The following is a 21,308-nucleotide window of genomic DNA, read 5'->3' on the forward strand; positions in this document are numbered from 1 at the left end:
CCACTCATGCATGGTGGCAGTAATAGTGGGAGGATGGGATGGTGGCTCAGTCATATTTCTCCATGGTATAGATTTCCGTGGAAGGGCCAGGTTTTACTCGCATTTTGGCCAATTCCTCATAGAATTAAAGTGAAATCCATCGAAGCAGCAGGGGTAAGGAACCAGAGGCTTTCTGCATGTTCACAAGTTGGAAAGCATAATGCTTGTTTGGGGGGGGGGCATTGAGTGCTGACTGCTGATTAATATATGATACGCGACTATAGTGTAAATTAATGGGGAAAAAGTGGAGTAGTGATTTTTCGCCGTGAGCTTCGGTCACAGGAGACAGATATAGCACGGGGCTCCTTGGCTGAGTGTAAATCATTATCCAAATTTGTGGAAAATCTCTACCTACAGCCAGATCACTATGTAGTGAGGCAAGGAAAGGGACTGCGGTGCTGATAGGTGGTCAAGATCATAGAGGTCAGCACTGGTGGTGGGTGAGTGCTGCCGATGTCCCAGATGTGCAGACTTTGCTAAATAAAGATGGGTGATTCAAGGGTTTTGCAACTCAGATGGTGCAAGCGGGGGACAGACTGGGGGGTAGTGAACTCCATACACTTACAGTTAATGCAAGAAATGTATAAGAATCGACAAAGTCGTTCTGATGCACTCCCAATGCAGGTATAGGGTGTAACTTTTATGGTGAAGATGGGTTGAGTTAGTGCTGCCAGTTCATCACATATCATTTATTTTATTTATTTATTTATTTGACATTTGTTTACTGAGGTGGTCTGACTGGGTGTACGGATCCCATTTGCAGCAGAGGCCCTGGGAGAGAAGCTCTACATACTGTACCATACAAATACAGTATAATCCAGTACAATGCAAATACTATATAATCCACTACAATACAAATGACATTAGGAATGTTGTTGTTGTTTGTCTTTCGGCTTTTCCCGGTTAGGGGTCTCCACATCGGAACTCTGGTCCGCTAATAATTGGCAGTAGATTTTCACAAATGCCGAGGTGCCAGCTCGACGTTCAACCTTCAACGAAGGCACGCCCATTTACGCATGTCTTTCGAATGCCCACCCAACCATGGGGAGGACATGCAGACTCCACAAAGAAGGCACTCCCCGCACTCCAGCCGAGAATCAAACGGGAGAATCTCTTGCTGTGAGACAACAACGCTACCACTGCACCACTGCGGATGACAAATGACATTAGGAATACTATACAAAAATAAGTGGAAAGAACATAAACACTGTGCTACAGTATATTACAATATATATACTACACAGCTAGACAATTCGATCAAGTTAAACATTATATACATAACCTGTGAGTAGATAGTGTCCAAAAGTAGTATGTAGGTAGTGCAGTCTAAGACACTGACTGTTATAGTACATGAAAAATAAAATGTTGGTTTCAATTAGGAAAATAACAGCCAGAAAGTTGGTGATGAAGAAAGATAGTGGGAGAGTTAATAATAGAGGCATTACAGTCTGAGCAGTGGCGTAAGCATATGGTATGGTGGGAGGATAGCATAATGGTTAAGGTGTTTAACTTGTAGACACAAGGTGCAGGGTTTGATTCTCACATGGTTACCTTGTAGACACAAGGTGGTTTGTTTGATTCATGGGGGGGGTAGGCTGGAGTTTAAAATGGCCCACAAGGGCAGTTAGCCTAGTACTAACCTATGAACCTATGAACCTATGTATAGAAACAGAGAAGGGGTTAGGAGAGCCTTAGGATCTAGCAGGCTGAGAGAGCGAAATGGGACAGAAAAGAAGGATGAGGCTAATTGGAAGTAGAGGAAGATCTCAGCATTAGGCAGGAGTTAAGAATGTGCCGGGTCATACAGTGAGCATTTCAGGAGTGTGGGTATTAATGTGAGATTGTGTGGATACGTATGTGCATGTCTGCAGTGGCGGAAGTGAGGCTGTGTGAATGTGTGTGTCCATGAATATGTGCTGGGTTATGAAAAGAATATCATTTCTGGATGTGTGCTTGTGTGTACCATTCTGAATATCCATGCTACCGCAACCGGTTCTATCAACCTTTTAAGTTTGTAAGAGGAATATTTAAAATACTACCTGACTATATTTAGCAAGCTGTTAGTCAGCTATTATTAGGTTTGCTGCATTGTGTTCATTTGTTCCATATTGTGTTGGTTAGTGAACCTTGAGGTTAAGAGCTAGGCTTATGGTTTTACAATATAAGTTAACTTGGCTTATACAGGGAGCTAAGTGAAGTGGTCTGGCTTATACAGGGTGCCTAATTGAGGTGGTCTGGAATTGCAAGGTTACCCTGGTTGTGGATATTGCTAGGTCCCTTCATGTGTGGGGTTTAGTTTTACATACTCAACGGATAGTTAAATTTATCTTGGGTATTTGGTAGGGTCATAGAAAGCATAGCTTCAGTTATGGCTGCTTCGTCATAGATGTGAGTGGCTGTGGTGCATTTCTTCCCGGGTTGGCAGGATAGGTTGTCCTTGAAGATGTCTTGGAATGTGGGTAATGTATTTTGGATGTTTTACATGTCTTTTCTTTCTTGCAGTGGGGGTCTTGGAATCTGTGGCTGTAGTTGGAATAGGTAGGTAATAAGGTGGAGCCTTCTCTTTACATATTAGAGGGTTTAATGTTGTCCTTTTCTTTGTAGATGGTGGTGTGCCAAGTACTAGTTGTGGCAATACACAGTGAATTCGCAGATGATGGAAGCAGTGGCGTGCGAGGAGATTACACATAAGGAGCATAAGGGGACAACAGTTACTGACAGAAATGGGGGCTTTGGAATGCTGCTGCTATAATTTGGAATAGGTGGGTATCAGGTAGAGCCATCTCTTTACATATTAGAGGATTTACTTTTGTCCTTTTCTTTGTAAATGGTGGTGTGCCAAGTACCAGCTGTGGTGATACACAGGGAATTCGCAGGTGATGGAAGCAGTGGCGAGCAAGGAGGTTACACATGGGGAGCGCAAGGTGGCAACAGTTACTGACTGTAGTAAGTGGATTTCAAAGTTGAGTTTTGGTAGAGGATTCGCACTGCTAGCCAGGGAAGGATAGGGATTTGAGATGGTGATCTCAGGGTTAATTACCATTCAGTATGTTAGATCAATGTTTGAAAGTTGTCCCTGTGTTTGGGTGCTTGCAATCAATAGTAAAAGGGAGCAACAGACATTAGCCATAGGTAAGAGTTTGGGGTTCCTGTAGTGGGCTGGACGAGGTTACAGGTAGTGCCTTTTAGTTGGTTCTCATTAAGGCATGTTAAGGTGGATGGAGTTCAGGCAGCTGCCGTGGATCACAGTACTCTTAGTATCATAGGAAGTTATTAGGCTACTGGCTCGGGGATGATTACAAGCTAGACAAGTTCAGCTCTTATTTCTGGGGATATGAGTTGTAGCACACAAAAAAAAAAAAAAAAAGAGGGGGCTGGTTCCATACTTTGATGCAGAGTTTAGCAAATACTTGATGGGGTGGCAGGGGTCCTTATCAGTGCCTCTATGTTAAGTAATTATTGGTATGTGTGCACATAGAATTTATTGTTGTCTTTTCTTTGCATATTGCTGAAGGCCATAAGGCATCATGTGGTGGCTTGAAAAGGGGATCTGAAAGGTGACATTTTTGATAGGATGGATGTTCTTGCCACCAGAATGGGGCACAATGTGGGGCTGAGTAATCACCTTATTAAGGCATATTAGAGCTCTGTGTTCAATTTAGGGGAAGAGACCCTTCGAGGGGAAAGGCTAAGGACAGGCAGTGGTTAAGGATGGTTAGTAGTTTGAGTGTTCTGGTTTGGATGGTTGCTAGGAGGTCTGAGGGTTCTAGTCCAGATTGTCATTTTGGTAATGAGTGAACAGGGGGTGTTTATGGCTGGGCACGTAGAGTACTTCATTGGTGAGCATAGGTGAGTTTTCAGGACCTAGGTCAAGGGGTGATGGTTTTCTGCCATTTAGGGTTAGGGCATTAAAGTTTTGGAGTTAGATTATTCCCTACAGCAATTGGGTTAATGCACAGCCAGAACTGGGTAATTTGGTCGGTGAAGGCATTATGCTACAGTTGACAGGGTTGTGGCTATAGGTTGTCATTCCGTTCAGGTTGAGCCATGATTAGTGGCTGGAAGGAAGCAGTCTAAAAAGAAGGTATTCTCTTGGAGTGGACGTCCTGGTGGTACAGTGGAGTCACGGGTAATTCTACTTTATTTAGTTTTATTAGGGCATGTTTCCGGGATGGTATGCTGGATTCTAAGGGCTTTACAGATGATGGGTACACCAAATGATGTTTGGCTTAACCCTTACCATTATGGGAGGTAGTGGTTGAACAATTTTGGGTAGATGTGAGGTGGAACAGCTTGGTCAGGCTGGTTGGTGGAGAAGAGGGACAGGCTTGCCCTCTTTTTTTCCCCCTCCAATGTGTGGAGGTTTATTCCAAGGATTTGTGGAAAGGAAATGAGCAGCTGAAGGAAGTTTGCTGAATAGGTGAGCAAACGAAGGTAAGGATGCTGCTTATTTGTTTGGTAATTTGGTAATTTGATGAATGTGAATTTTATGAAGTGAGATGGGATGCTGCTTCATAAGTAAAGTAATCAAGCAAAGGTATGGACGCTGCTTACTGGGCAGGATGAGCAGGTATGCTGCCCTGATTAACATTACAAGGAGGTTTATAAGTAAAGTAAGTGAACAAATGTATGGACTCTGCTTAGTCCTGATTAACATTACAAGGAGGTTTATAAGTAAAGTAAGTGAACAAATGTATGGACTCTGCTTACCGGGCAGGATGAGCAGGTACTCTGTCCTGATTAACAGTACAAGGATGTTTATGCTGTGTTTAGAATCAACTATACCATGTCCAGTTGTAAATAAAATTGGTAATCAAAGTTATGGACGTTTAATAAAGGTCATCAAATGTCATTCGGTGTGATGTGTCTATTGAAGGGGACCAGGACAAATGAGGTTTGGTAATAAACCAAGTTGTCCTGGGACATCTTCAGAAGGGATTAGGCTCAATATTAATGGGAGTTAAGTGGGTGAGGGAGGTGAAAGGGTTAAGTGGAGGCAGGGATGATTGGGAGGAAATGAGATAAGGGTGGGGAGGGGCTTAAGGGGTTTGGACAAGTGTAGCTGGGTAAGTAATCACATTTTGGCGTGAGCTTGCTACCCTCCCTCCCTATTTTGTTGACGGTTTGGTGGGGATTTTGGTTATGTTAGTTGGGGTAGGTGGAGAAGAAGGTCAGGCTTGCCCTCTTCTGTTCTCCCTCCAATGTGTGGAGGTTTATTCCAAGGATTTGTGGAAAGGAAATGAGCAGCTGGAGGAAGTTTGCAGAATAGGTAAGCAAACGGACGCAAGGATGCTGCTTATTTGGTTGGTAATTTGATGAATGGTTTATGAAGTGAGATGGGACGCTGCTTCATAAGTAAAGTAAGCGAGTAAAGGTATGGACGCTGCTTACTGGGCAGGATGAGCAGGTACACTGCCCTGATTAACATTACAAGGAGGTTTATAAGTAAAGTAAGCAAGCAAAGGTATGGATGCTGCTTAACGGGCAGGATGAGCAGGTACGCTGTCCTGATTAACATTACAAGGATGTTTATGCTATACCATGTCCAGTTGTAAATAAAATTGGTAATCAGAGTTATGGAAGTTTAATAAAGGTCATCAAACGTCATTTGGTGTGATGTGTTTATTGAAGAGGGACCGGGACAAATATACATTTTTTTCTGACGTAAAGAAGTCTATTATAATTCTAATTATTGTCATTGCTTTTTATGTGCAATACATAATCTGTTTTCTCCCAAAAGAGTAATTTAGTTATGTGCAAAGCCAAAATGCATTTTAATTTGATACACCAGCCAACTACCAGACCTGTCCATCACCCAAATGATGACCAAGAAGAAGCCACACATCCAAAAACAATAAATATATCAGTTATGAGAAAGAATAAGAAAAATCTGTTGAAATTAGGTTTATTAAACACTTGCTAAGCGCTTTTGCCTTCAAACATCAAGGTTTCATCAGTGATAAAAAATCCAACTGGCTTTAAAATACTCACAATTGTCAACCAATTAAATCAACTACAAATTAAAATTTTACTCTGGATTTACTTTTAGGTAAACAGATCCAGAGATAATAATCAGACAGGTACAATTCAGTGACATTTAAAATATTATTACTGTGTTAACTTGCATCATTTAGAGAATAAGAAAATGTGAATCAATATACATTTTTCTCAAGTTAAGAAGTCTATATTATAAATCTTAATTTCCTATTAACCATTCTCATTGTTAAGTGCAATTCTTCACACCTATTTCTCCAAAAAATAATTTTCTAAAAAAGCCATTAAGCCAAACTACATTTATGGATCTGATTTATGTTACATTTTAATTTCACACATCCAGCAGCCCAATTTCCAGTCCACCATACCTCTCAACAATCCAGATTTTTGCCTTATATTTTTCATCTGTTTCTCATAATGTTTTTGGTTTTCTGGCAATACACTGGTGACAAAAACCATTAAATAATGGTAGACACTTCCTATCCTTTAGAAAATGCACACCAGTCACACAAAACCTGTTATTCTTGCAACTTTTTAAGTTTATAAGAGCAATACTGAAAATCTATCCTATATTTTGGCCTTTGTCAAAGATTTTCTGTTTTAAATTAAATGTTTAACTACTAGCTAGCATACACACAGTGAGCAATTAACCAAATAACAAGCCAGAACAAGTAAGTTGCTCACTGTGGGTGCCAAAAATGGGTCTATATTAGAAGCACGAAAGACGGAAACCATGAATATTAGTATGTCGACACATAAAGAGCAATCTACCATATGAGTGAACTACGTACTGAGCAAAAAGCAAAACACCAAATGGCTTTGTTTGGCCAGCAGCACAATCCTGGGGATAAGGGAATATACCCTTTTCCCCACTGTAGTGCAATGTCAGAGTTGGTATATTTAAGTAGGGGGTGTGGGGGGGGTGCAGCCCCCCTGCAAAAGTGTGTTATTTTATTTTTATGTAGTTAGTTGAGGTATACCTCCCATGGTGCTCTTGCTTAGGAAAATCCGTTCGGCGTTTGGTTTTCACTCTGTACGTGGTTCGCTCTTATGGTAGATAGCTCTTTATGGGTCGACGTATTTGTATCCATGGTTTCCGTCTTTCATGATTCTGATATAAACCCCCAAAAATAAAGCCCTGTAACTGCCTTCTCTGTACCACCCCCACCATGTGTATAGCCAATCATAACTATTTGGGGAGGTACCCATGCCAGATGGCATGAAAAGAGGTTGGGAATAAATTGGAGTAGGACATTTCTTGCTATTTTTCCTGCTTCCCTTAAATGAAAATGATATGTGCATGAATATATATATATATATATATATATATATATATATATATATATATATATATGTATATATGAGTCCCCTTCAGAATAATGAATCATAAAACTTAACTATTAATATATTTTTGGTGAACTTCCTGTGAACCTGGTCCAAATTGTACATTAACCAGAACTATTTAAGCAGAAGTCACTATTGTATTCGAGTATAGATCTAACATGAAATTCATACTGTTTTTATGTATTTCACTTCTCTTGTGGTGATAATTTTGTATATAAAACCAAAGTTTTTCAGTGCCTTGCACTGAGTAGTCCCAGCATCGATTACAAATGAAAAGTTTTCCGTGATCCCCAAATCTTTATAATTACTAACTTCTGATAGTACAAATCGGCAGAGCCCTCAACTTTTACCAACATAATTTGTAACAAAGTGAAAAATAACTAAGGGAAAGACCACAAATTAGGGGCATGTTTTAAATGGCACTATTATCTTAGAAATTACAAAATGATTTCCAATTTTATGAGGAATGGAACAAAACTTTGAGAAACATCAGGGGTGTCCCTACTAACAGGAACAGCTGAGAGGTCTGCAAATGGGGAGAGAGACTTAATTTCCCATTAAACTTATTCTCATGGAACTGTAGGTGCAACATTTTTGACCTGTTCCATGTTTAGGCATATAAGAGTTAATCAGCAAAAATGAAAAAGACATCCAGGGTAAAGTGCCTCTCTAAGAAAAGTAGAAAATAGGTAAAAGAACACCACGGCAATCGAAGCCGACCCTTTATTCCACAAGTAAGCACTTTCATGTCACCAAGGATGCTTCATCAGACTTTCAACAACACAATGTTACAAACTCCTTAAATAGTAATTCAAAAACCATCGAGCCAATGAAATTACACATAAAACAAGTAGCTCATTAATATTTAGAGATATATACCAAAAATATATTTATACATATATAAAAAACATATATTAAGTTATGATTAAAAACACTTATTAGCATTTCATATAAACAACATATATGACTCCACTTCTAAATTTCATAATCAGGGGCTTTATCATAAATAAGTTTATTAAAAAATTTTCTAAAAAAAAATTTTAAATAATTTTGTTAAAAATCTTAAAAACAGTACCTAACAATCTAAACCTTAACACAAACCACATAGTTCATCATTATGCTAATGAGGCAAAGGGCGATCTGCTAAAAATGGTTTTAATGAGACCCTGTCATTCAGACCATGACCCTTGTCCGCAACTGACCAGGTTGCTCATGATATCAGAGGGGGACCGACTTCATTGATATTAGAATGTCATGAATTACAATGGCAGCTGTCACTCAATGCATTTTCCTACCCAGATCTTAATGACAATTGAAATATAGCCTGTTTACTCAAATTAAAGAGTTATTTGAGACAGTGAAACCAGTTTCAAATGATATATGTATGTGGCTGCATTGGTTTAAATGCATTTTGGTTTAGTAATCATTATACACTGTTATATATAAACACTTTGTAGATATATTTACACTTTTAATATAACCTTGTAAAGATCAGTTTACTTTAATGAAGACTTTGTTATAGATGAAATTTTTATTTAATTGTATATTTTCATCATTTTATTTCATTACATAGGTTATTTGTTTTGTGTTTGAGTACACTGACAATTCAACCTGTGGTGCTTTAAAATTTTATTTAAGCTTGTATCTTAATCAAGCTGATTGGTTATACAATCATGCTGCCCAGAGGTGGACTTTTAAAATATGAATACATTTGTGTAACTGTTTTTATTTTCTGAAGAAGTGGCTCGAGAGGAGTGACGAAAACGTTGTCTTTTTTAATAAACTGCTTATACGTTAAGTACCAGCGTAGTTTGAACTATTGTTAGTGGCTCCAGTAGCTCCTTTTTTGTATTTAAAGCATTTGTTTATTTACTTCAGTTTGTTCCGTTCATTATGCCAGCTCACCAACCAGGTTATCAAAAATAAATAAATAAATAAAAACATACATATACACATAAATAAATAAATAAATAAATAAATAAATAAATAAATAATTAAAACTAGGAATGACCAGACATATTTCATATATATATATATATATATATATATATATATGTATATATAATATATTTATATATATATATATATATATATATATATATATATATATATATATATATAAAATATATAAAATATATATATATATATATATATATATATATATATATATTATATATATATATATTTAGATGCCACTTCACATAAAGTTTCATCATCTACTAATATCTTATACAGCTTACTTCAATGCTGACCTTTCTGTATACCAAACATAAACTGCTTCACCCACTCGCATTTTTCCTCCAAGCATCTAGTGCTACTATCCTTTTCATACAATTCTTTAAAATGTTCTGACATTTCACATTAAACTCTATCTTTCCATGTAATTTATCTAAACTTAGCTCTAATGGTACAATAAAATCACCTGCCCAAATCACTCATGCTCCTTATAGGTTCATAGGTAGGTACAAGGGCCTATGTAAGCCTAGCCAACAAGGTTCCCTGGCTTTCGCCACCCAAGAAGGTTATTTACCTGTATCCCTGTCGAGCAGGGCCACAGAAGTGATTCCCAGGGTGAATTTCTTATTTCCCATCCACTCATCAAGATTTTTCTTGAAGAGTGCTAGTGAGGAACTCTGCTTGACATAGACAGGTAGCTTGTTCCAGAGTATGGGACATCTCTGGGACTGGAATCTATCTCTCCAGCATGTTCTGTTTATTGTGGTGACAAGGTTTAGGTCTCTAGAGCATGTAGCTCGAGGGATTGGAATTTATTTAAGTGTAGCATGTCCAACAGCTCTGGGTTTGACATAGCTTTGTATGTTAGGCAGAGATCACTTCGGAGTAACCAATATGCTGCAGAGTAAAGCTAGAGATTTTGAGATGGTCAGTGTAGGGCATCTGAGTCCCATAATCCTCTTTGTGAGGTATTTTTGTGGCCTTTCCAGCTGCTGCTGCAGATGTCTTGTGAGGTGCATTCCAAAAGGGGAGTTGTACTCAATAATGGGTTTAATGAGAGCCATGTATAGGGGACCAATGACCTCTTTTTTCCTGGATGAGAACCTTTTCGTGATGAGGTGTGCCACATAGAAGGATTTCCTGACTACTGTGGCAATGTGATTATCAAAGGAGAGGCTACTGTCCACTTGAGTCCCGAGGTCTCTTATCACACCTTCAGCATTAAGTGGACTACCGCCTATATGGTAGTTCATGGGTACAGAGTTTTTAGGAAAGGGGATGACAATGCATTTTTTAACACTGAGCTTGAGTCCATGGCTCTGATGCCAGGCATTAGTCTCAGTGAGGCCCTTTTGTAGGATGTTCATGTCATTTTGGGACTCGACTATGGCACCTAGTTTGCAGTCATCTGTGAACTACATCAGCCAGAGGCCCTCTGTGTTAGCCCATACTTCTGAGAAGTAGATCCCAAAAAGGAGAGGACCCAAGAATGAACCCTGTGGTACTCCACTAGTCACAGGTTTGAAGTCAGATTTGGAGTCTACAACTTTTACAGTGTGGGTTCTGTCAGTGAGCTATTTGGCAACCCATCTTGTGACGTATGGATTTATGTCCAATTTGGTGAGTGTATCTATGATTCCAGAATGGGAGATGGTGTTGAAAGCCTTGGTAAGGTCAAGATAGGCTATGTGAACTGCCTTACCCTCGTCCACGGCTTTGGTGACTGTTTCAAAGAAGTTGATCAGGTTCAGGAGGCATGATCTGCCTTTCACGAACTCAAACTAGGTGTGGTCCAGAGTTTGGAGGTTATCAATGTCTTTGTTTATGAGTTCCATGATGATACGTTCCATGGCCTTGCAAACCAGGCTCATCAGGCTAATAGGGCAATAGTTCCCGGGGTCCGTGGTGGCACCCCCTTTGTGAAGTGGTATAACTGTTGCTGTGCACCATTCAGTGGGTACAAAGCATGTTGTGAGGCTATGATTGAACATGGCTCTTAAATGGGGGGCCAGTTCATTCTGAAGATCATGTAGAATGCAGCCTGGGATGCTGTCTGTTCCCATGGATGCTGTGTTCTTGGCTTTGTAAAGTGCAGTTTTCACCTGCTCAGTTGTGATTGCAGGGGCACTGCATTCTTCCGGTATGGATATGGGCCCTTTAGGGGGGGTGAGGTGGGAGTAAAGTTAGCACTGAAACTATCAGCCAGGATGTTGGCGATATCAGTTGGTTCCATAATTTTAGTGCCATTGTGCTGTAACTCAGAGCAAATCTGGGTGTTGCCATTGAGATTCTTGACATAGCTATGGAATGCTTTGTGGTTGTCCTTAGAGCCAGTGGAAATCTTGTTTTCATAGCTAGTTTGGAGGATTTTATGATGCATCTCAGCTTCTTACTGAGGCTGACCAGGGAGCTCCTCCATTCATGGGATTTTACTCTCTTTTGCAACAGTTTCTTCCTTCTGTTGTAGAGTTTGTTTATAGCAGGGGAACACCAGATTGGCTTCTGTTTTTTGGAGGACTGGGTCTTGGTTCTGTTAGGGATAGCACGATTCATGCACTCGTGTAAGTGCCTATAGAGTGCATTTGTATAAGATTCGGCAGTTGTAACTGTATTGTCCATATTTATTTATTTTATTTATTTATTATTTTATTTTACATTTGTTCACCGGGTTAGTCTGACTGGATACATATCCATTTTCAGCAGAGATCCGGGGAGAAAAGCTCCACATTTAAAAAACAATACATAGACTAACATCCAGCTAAATTCATAGTATACAAAATACAGTGAGACTCAAAAAGAAAATACATTCTATTAAATTCCACAAGTACATGATGTGTAAGTACCCAGAAAGAATGGGTGTTGTGAAGTTAGCCACTTCTGTCTTAAGGAGCATGAAGTTGGCTTTGGAAAAATTTTTTACAGTGGTTTCCTTATTGGGGGTGGGAGCGGGATGTGGATATCTATGGTGATTAGCTTATGGTCGGATCTGATCGATGAGGAGTTGACTTCAGGTGTGGAACACCGGTCGCTTATGTTGGTAAAGACTAGGTTTAGGATATTATTGCCCCTGGTAGGGGTGTGGATAAGTTGATCCAGGGCATCGGAGTTTATGAATTCTAGAAAGAGTTATGTGAAGGAGTTGGTACATGAGTAGTTTTCCCAATTAATGGTGGGGTAGTTGAAATCACCCATTATTAGGGTGTTTAGTTGAACCTTAATATTTTCTAGTATATCAAGAAAAGAGGAGTGGAATCCTGGGTCATGGTGGGTGATCTGTAGAAGGCTACAATATGGATTGCAGTTTTGCCCGGAGTTAGCTGCACTTGGATAATTTTGGATGCATTATGTTGGGCAACTAGCCTGGAGGTGTGGTTATCCTTGATGAATATGGACACACCTCTGCCCTTGGTGTTCTGGTCCTGGTTAGAGATGGCTGAAAGGTATGGTATGAGTTAAATCCTGGTAATTCAGGGGTGCTCTCTGGAGCCTTGAACCCGGTTTCAGTCACTGCACAGATATTGGAGTGCCTCGAGTGAGTGCATTTTGAGTGCCTCACCCTTTCTGTTGCCTCCACACACAGTATAATTTCCTCTACTTCATCTTCATTTGGGCCATGATAGGACCCACTGCCATATTCATACCCTCAAAAGCACCTCTGCACACTGCCCATTATTAAAAAAAAAAAAAAAAAAGCCAACCCATAAATCATTAAAATATATCAGAAATATACACTCATCTCAAATACATTGCTATGTTTGCACAAAAACGGAAATTATAAAGAAATAAAACAAAATTAAGTTAGGATTGTTATGTAAATTAAACAACTTTACATAATAAAAGCAATAGAAATTTAAATTTACATAAATTACTTGATCAGGGACAGTAAAAGAAATTGAAAATATACAAATAACCTCCTAAAAAGTTAGAGAATAAGCCTCACACACAGAAAATGAAGCAGTATTGGAAGAGAAAATAGGGAAACAACATGTAGCAAAAACAATTCCCATAGCAAGGAAAACAACCACTCTATATAGGAGGCAAACCGCTCACACACTAATGTAGTAAGAAGACTATCCCAGGTATTGTTTGACCCAAGGTACATTTTGATGATACAGTGCACAAAAGTAAAACAATGACTTAATATTAATATGTGGGAAGAAACTAAACAAAAGAAGATATAAAAATGGTAAGTGAAAACTCTTGATTATAGATATGAATAATAATGTAAAAAATGTTTTAGTCTTTTTAATCTTATGTACAGGTGAGGCCCATTTTATGAACCAGAGGAGAAGTTGTGAATGATAATTAATAAAGAGTTGAATATGTCTATTTGGGAGTGAGAGAAAGCAAGAGTTAAGTGGATCAGTTGATTCTGCCCATATAACAAGGTCATTTAGAGCTATGCAGTTTAGGTTCATAAACATAACTGTGTGTGAGAATCAAAGATAAAAAGAGAATGTAATTTTGAATACAAGTCCATAAGAATAACAACAGTCATACAGAATATTATATTCATAAAGTAGCAGTAAGTATTATATGAACCAAGCTAGTACGTGAATGTAGAAAGATTTTACCGATGGGGATGTCTGTTTGTAGACATATAGAAAACAGGCAATGGGGGAGGTGGAATTTACTTGAGTAAATTTGCAAATGAGCCATTTCATTAGCAGCAAATAATTCATTGAGATGAGGCTAAGATTAAGTTATATCATGGATTAATACCCGAGTATAGGCAAAGAGAATGCAATAGGAGAGCGCTAAGTTAATAAAGAACAGCTCTGGTAGAGTTTTTAGCTGAGGCTAGAAAATAAGCTGAAGTTAAAAAGTATAATTAGTAGGGACATATAAAATAACATATGATAACTATAAAAATCCTTCATAGAAGTTTAGAAATGAATGGGAAAATTGAACAGAAAAGTTAGCCACAAAGGAACAAAAAGAAGAAATCTATAAGGCTGTCAATTATACAGCAAAGTCCAGATGGTTTAAAATTTTTATGTGGAAGTGTTTGCATAGTTATTTTATACCTCAGTACAGTTCAAATGATTTTTTTCTAAGGTAGCTAATAAATGCTAGAGGTATTATGGGAAAGAGAGAGGAAACTAGAAACATGCATTTTGGGAACGTAATAAATTGGCAGATTTTAACAATTCACTACCAAATAGTTTGATGGAAATGTTGGAACAACAAATTGTTGTAACTGAGAAAATGATTCTTTTAAGCTGAGATATAGGATCTGAATTTCCTCACCATCATACTGCCTTACTAAATTTAATGCTACTGACATGTACAAGAAAATAGAAATTAAAATCAATAGCAAACAATGTGGAAGTTCTGAATGCTGTAAAGGAGAAAAATGAACTGGAATTGGTATTTATTCTGTGACAAATAAACAGAATTTATGAGAATGATACATGTAGAATAATTTATGAAGGACGAATGAATGCCAATCAAAGACAGGAATTGAACAATGTATATAATGTTGATTGGAATAACAATTGTTAAAACAAAACATATATGTATACTGCATGTTGGTAAAAATCAAATCTTTTATGGTTTGTTTTCTCTGCTTCTAATGTTGTCAAAGCTAGCTACAGTTTGAAACAAATATTTATGAAAGATGTTTAAATTACGCCAAGGTGGGGCACTGTCAAATCCACCAAGACAGTATGTTCCAGACTCCAAAGCAAATATCCCAAAACTCCTGGATTTTGCATAATGTCATAATAGTTTACAGATCCATTTCTAAGCCTCATCATCTGTACTTTAATATAATATAGCACTTCAGACATGTCTTATTTTTATAACTACCCTCTACTAACCAAACTTTTCTCTATTGGATAGTCATTGGTCACTTCAACAATAAAATCACTCCTTGAAGTGTAGCGTGTAACAACTCTGCAAGACCCATTATCCTCAATGTACCCATTACTCCTTCATATTATATCTTTAAGGCATTAGGCCAACCAAACATCTACTGAACTGCTTACAATATACCCCAGTTTGAACCAAACTACAACTGTTCCCAATGTGATGCTAGTTCTTTCTTTTTAAATCATTCAATGTATTTCCTCTTGCATTCTGACTTTACTCTTTTCAACAGGATTTGGTGCCTATATCCATAATGAATAGGGGCAGCCTTTGAACATTGATGTGAATAAGCCTTATTCATACCCATAACAGTTTCTGGGTATTGACATATCAGCAGTATTTTGTTAAATTTGGGGTAAGCTTGGCTAGGCTTAAAGTGGTTCTTGGGCCAATAGCCTGGTAACCACCTATGAACTAGGGGTTAACCTCCAATATTGCTAGAATACTGTACAAAGTCATATGCACTTGTTTGCTTATACAATGACAATTTAGTCACATACTGTAATACAGCTCTATAGCTACTGTATCGAACAACTATTCAGCAACACTAGATAAACTTAGTAAACCTGTCCACTTTGTTGCATAGAAATGCATAGCTAGCAAGTATATAATCTTCCATTGCAAATGAAACTTTAAATCATCCCATTTATTTAACTTTATAAATTTCTTCAACTATAACACTTTTCCACTATATAAAATAAAATCCAGTAACTCATTTCCACAGTTTTGTTTTTAGAAATTGGCCGATATATGCACTGGGAATGCTTGAAATTTACACAAGAATAACAATGCTAAGTGAAATATTATAAAGCTTACATCCACTGACTAATATCAAAGTGATGTTTTTCCATTGCCATGGTTTAATCTTTCTTTAGCAACTGTCATAATGATGGACTCCTCAAGTGTATTGACCAATCATATTTCCAGGAAAGTCTATCTGAGTCAAAAACCTATTTTCAGTGGAGGCCCGAGAAGAAAAGCTTCAATAACATTTAACATAGTAAAAATATTGCATATATATAAAAGAAGACACATGTAGAATTGCATAATTGTTACAGTAATTTGTACATGAGTTACAATGAAGGTTCTGAATTAGCTCCAATAACATATAACATAGTAAAAATATTACATGTAAATAAAAGAAGACATATGTAGACTTCCATAATTGTTACAATAATTTGTACATGAGTTACAATGGAAGTACTGAAGTAGAACTTACAGTAAGAGTTGTGATCTGTTTAACAAAATGTTAATAACAGACATATGTAATAAAAACACATTCACTGGTACATCATAAGCAGATTCAAGAATAAATAATGTAATAAAGGTTTCATAGTAATTGGAGAAGGTGAAGGTGGTTTCTATTGAAGGACATTAATAGTGGTAGTGAGATGGAGTGTTAGAGGGGTAAGTAAGGGTAAGATGTTGGCTGTTTGAGAGCTGAGTAAGTCAGTAGGAAATTAGGAGAAATGGGGCAAGAGGAAGTTTAAGATAAGAGGCAGTGGGGGTAGGGATACAACATATAAAGGAGGTAAGTGGAGGCAAGTGAGAAGAAAGAAAAAAGGGGTCATAGGTGGCTAATGAAATAAATGTTTGGGAGAAAGATGACTATAAGAAGTTAAGTGGGAGGGATGTGGGTTATAGATTTGATTTGGAGGATATGCAGGTGTCTGATTTAAGAAGGTGTTTTCAGTGTAGTCTTGAATTTCTTGGAATTATCTATACTAGTAATTTGTTCTAGTAAAGCATTCCATAGGTTAGCTATAACATAGGAAAAAAGACACTGGCTGGCTCTTCTATTAGATTCATGTACATTTATTAGTTGTTTATCTAATGAACAGAAAGTTATGGTAGGAATGAAACTGTGCAGAATGGATTTTAGGGTGAGACAGGGGTCTGGCTTGTATATTATTTTATGTGTGGTAGATAGTTGCAGATAGTCAAGATGGTGTGGGAATTCAAGCCAGTTTAGCTATGTAAGAGTGCAGTGGTGGGAGCAGTATGATATGCCTGTGACAAATTTGGTAATCTTGTAGAAGCAGAACTTTAGTTTATTTTTAGGGCCAAGTGCAGGTTGGTGAAAATAGGAGCTTCATATAGTAGAAAGGGATCACAGGAATTTACTATGCTAATGGCCCTAGAGCCCTTACAGGCCTAGCCAAGGTCTACCCTTATTTCCACAATCAGCACCTATTGGCCCTGCCCAAGAGGGACACAGGTGGAACCCCTGGGGTGAATTTATGGTTAACATTCCAGTTCTCCAGATTGTGTTTGAAGAGGGCCAATGAGGTGCTCTGTTTTACATAAAGTGGGAGTCTGTTCCAAAGGTGTGGTAATCTCTGGGAGACAAAGCTGTCCCTTCAGCAGGTTCTATTAATGTCACATACCAGGTTATGGTCTTTAGAGCAAATAATCTCTGTACCATTTGACTTATGGACATGCAGCATTTCCAGTAAATCAAGGTCAGAAATTGCTTTGTATGCAAGGCAGAGATCACTTCTGAGTAGTCTGTATGAAACAGAATAAAGTGACAGTGATTTTAGACTACCCACATAGGACAGATCCTGAAGACCTTGCATTTTCTTTGTGAGGAACCTTTGTGGTCTCTCCAATTGCTGCAGGTGCTTGGAAAGGTACATACCAAAAGGGGCGTTGTACTCAGTTATTGGCCTGATGAGGGAAGAGTACAGGGAGGTGATAACTTATTTTTTCTGGAGGCAATACTGCTACATATTAGTTAAGCAATATAGAATGCCCTTCTTAAGACTGTGGAGACATGGAGATTAAAGGTAAGATTGCTGTCAACCTGTGTGCCCAGGTGTCTCACCACTGATTGCATACTTAAGGTGTTGCTATTGATGTGGTAGTTAGCAGGAACATTGCCCTTACCAAAAGGGATGATAATACATTTTTTTTTCATTGAGTTTAAGACCAAAGGGGATCAAGTAGCTATTGGCAAACATTCTTTTGGTAGAAGGATACATTAAGTTTTTGTGTCTGTAGAGTATCCCAAGTTTGAAGTGGGTTTTTTAATAACATTGTGTATGTGTTGCTCAAATGTGTTTATTTTCTACAGTTATACCTACCACTGTTTTTTCTGGCTTATTAATGTTATCCAGCAATTCTATTTATTTGTCTTTGTTGACTGAAAAAGTCAGAATGGGCAAAGCCCATTTTCAGTGTGGGCTTGGGGAGAAAAGCTCCAGCAGAGACATTTACGATACTCATGACAAAACAACATTTTTTTAATAAAGATTCATTATATAGATAATTCATAAGATATCAACATACATCCAGATAATTTTTCTGTGGTGGCATTATACAAAGATAAAACAGGGATTTCTTGTATGCTGACATTACACGTTATTAAATTCAAAGTATAAAGTATTTAGTATGCAAGCAGTGTACGTGTAAGTATATGTGACAAGAAGACAATGATATAACTCATAAAATATGGGTAATGGGATGCACAGCAAATATTAGGAATAAATAAAATTGAGATAAGGAGTATGAAACATTATTTGTAAGTATATAATAGTTAAAACTAGATGAGGGAGAGCGACACTGCATAGTTGATGAGTCAAGGGCAATGGGGTTAAGAATACAAGGTTACATACTCACATAGAACCTGATTATAGTCAGTGGTGGAAAGGTTGTGAAGGAGATTGATAACATGAAAAGGTCAGAAAGAAATTGAAATGTAAAGTGAGGATTAAGAATGGAGGTAATTTAGGAGGAGGAGTAGAAAAGTTTGCTGTGTAGAAGGGAATCGAGGTTATAAAGGGATAGGGACTACGAGCTGACAAAGGAAAATGAAGTAACCCAAGTGAGTAGCATGTGCACAACCATGCACTTAGATTCACAGAGGCAATATTACGAGTCACCTGCTGAGTTATTAGACTTTGTTATGAATTACTAATTTATTGGTTGAGTGAAGTTCTCTACCTGGAGAGTTGTGCTGCGGTATATCTTTTAGCAGTGGACATTTTGCTGGTGCATGTATAAGACTGCACACACTAGTGAGTAGTATGTTAAATAGTTGGGTAGCTCAAACCAGTTAGTCATTTTGAAGTTCTGAATGATGACTCTTTACATAAGCTTAGCAGCAAAATTGGCTACTTTATTGTAACACACAGGGAGTTTAGCTTGAAGTGTAACATTTAGGTTAAGCATTCATGCCATCCTAAATGTGGGTATCCAATTAGTCTAGGTCAACTTCTACATTTTGATGCATTTGTTATTATGTTCTAGTCCCTTAAATGTAAAACCAAACCTTCCTGAGAAATCAGTCATTTTTCTCATCAGTAGATGAAATTCTCTCTGTGAGGTACACTGGGGCAAATATATATTATAAATAGCAATAGGAATTGTCATTGCTCAATAAATCCTTTCAGAGTGAGATAATAACACAACTAGTCTGCATGTGCATATTCCAGTATCAGTGAGAGGGAAGTTCATAGAAATTAAGAGTATCACAACAATTTACCAAGTCCTATGAAAGGACAGCACTACCCCTCTTTCTTTAGTAAAGCAGCATGTTCTAGCACATCCAAATTAGCTTCCTCCAGTATGCTACAACCCAAGGCTCACATGCTCTCAAATAACTCATAACCCTATTCCTTCTAGTGGAATCTTCCCTCCAGGTAATAATATATTTTTTTTAGAATTAACCTGATGTAAAATAGAGGAAGCCTTCATTGCAGACTCAAATACATTTCTAACACTATACATCCAACAGAACAACAACAAAACAAAAAGACTATACAATCACATGACACAACCTGGATCTACAAAATAAAAATAAGTTTCAACACTGAGCACTCCAGAAACTGTCGAACAAAGTCTTGCTTCATTTACTAAACAACAAAGTCTCTTGCTTGCATATGTGTCTCTTGAGAGCAGAAAATGCTTGGTGTCCCATATAATACTTGTAGTCCTCTGTCCTCTATTTCATACATGAAAAGTATAATTTAATATAAAATTCTTCTTGAAATAAAAAAAAAACAGTCATAAGTAGGACTCAGAGACCCCACAAAAATATGTGTAAAGTATAGAAATCATCTATCAGAAATACTGAACACTTTACGTTCTTATCTGCTCCAGCTTTCCAGCAGGGATAAGGAAAATCCCCCAGCCGTTTGCACACATATAAACAAATATGTTTGTAGCAATAAACTTTAACAGCTAAGGTCCACTTCCCAATCATTTAATAACCGGTCACTCAATCACATGCTAACATGATATATAACTAGCCAGGTAACCCCTGTTTCTTCAGGGTCAAGGAATACTATTTAAGCCAAGCCATTACAGCTGTAGGAAACTTCAAATATATCATGTACATCTCTGTACAACATTCCCTTGAACCACCTTCAATTGATGAGACTCAAACAGACCTATCTATAATATAAAATTAATTTTAATTAGTATCATTTACCAGGCAGACTCTGTATTATCTATTAACATTGACCTGGACATATTTTTATACAAGACAATCAAAATAAACTTAGTAATACTTTTTTAAAATGGATTTTGATGTTATGGCGTAGCATATCGCCTTAAATATGAAAGTCCATTGTTCAGATACATCTGAACGTCCATCATCTGACACACTTTGATACACTCTGAGCTGCCCTTTGTCATATACAATTTTAAGTAGGAAACTCCTCCTAACTCACAGATGTCCTGAATTCATTCCATTTATTTAAAATCATCCCATTTTAATTTTCTGTTGCTGCAGGGATAACAGCCTTCATTTCTATAACTGAATAACTCACAGAACCATCTTCATGTTGAATTGGCTTATATTCCATTACAGCTGCCAAGACTTCCTCAAAAATCAATACAAAACTAAACCCTCAAAGGAAATGAACACTTAAGATAGCTGTGCCCCCTTACATTGACTCTGCAAACAATAATCGTTTTTGAGACCCAGAAGGCTACACATTTGTTCACATTTTAATACAGCCTTGGTTGGTTGCTAAAACAATGTCAAAATCTGATCATAATGTTTCAGAGAATGCCAGAGCATGCCTTAGAAGTGATGTAGTTACTGATGGACCATGAGAAAAAGTGTAGGAGCCCTTTAAATTTTAGTCTGACTTACA

Source organism: Protopterus annectens, chromosome 14.part0, assembly GCF_019279795.1.
Source record: "Protopterus annectens isolate FY-2018-M chromosome 14.part0, PAN1.0, whole genome shotgun sequence".
In the NCBI taxonomy this organism is placed as follows: Eukaryota; Metazoa; Chordata; order Ceratodontiformes; family Protopteridae; genus Protopterus; species Protopterus annectens.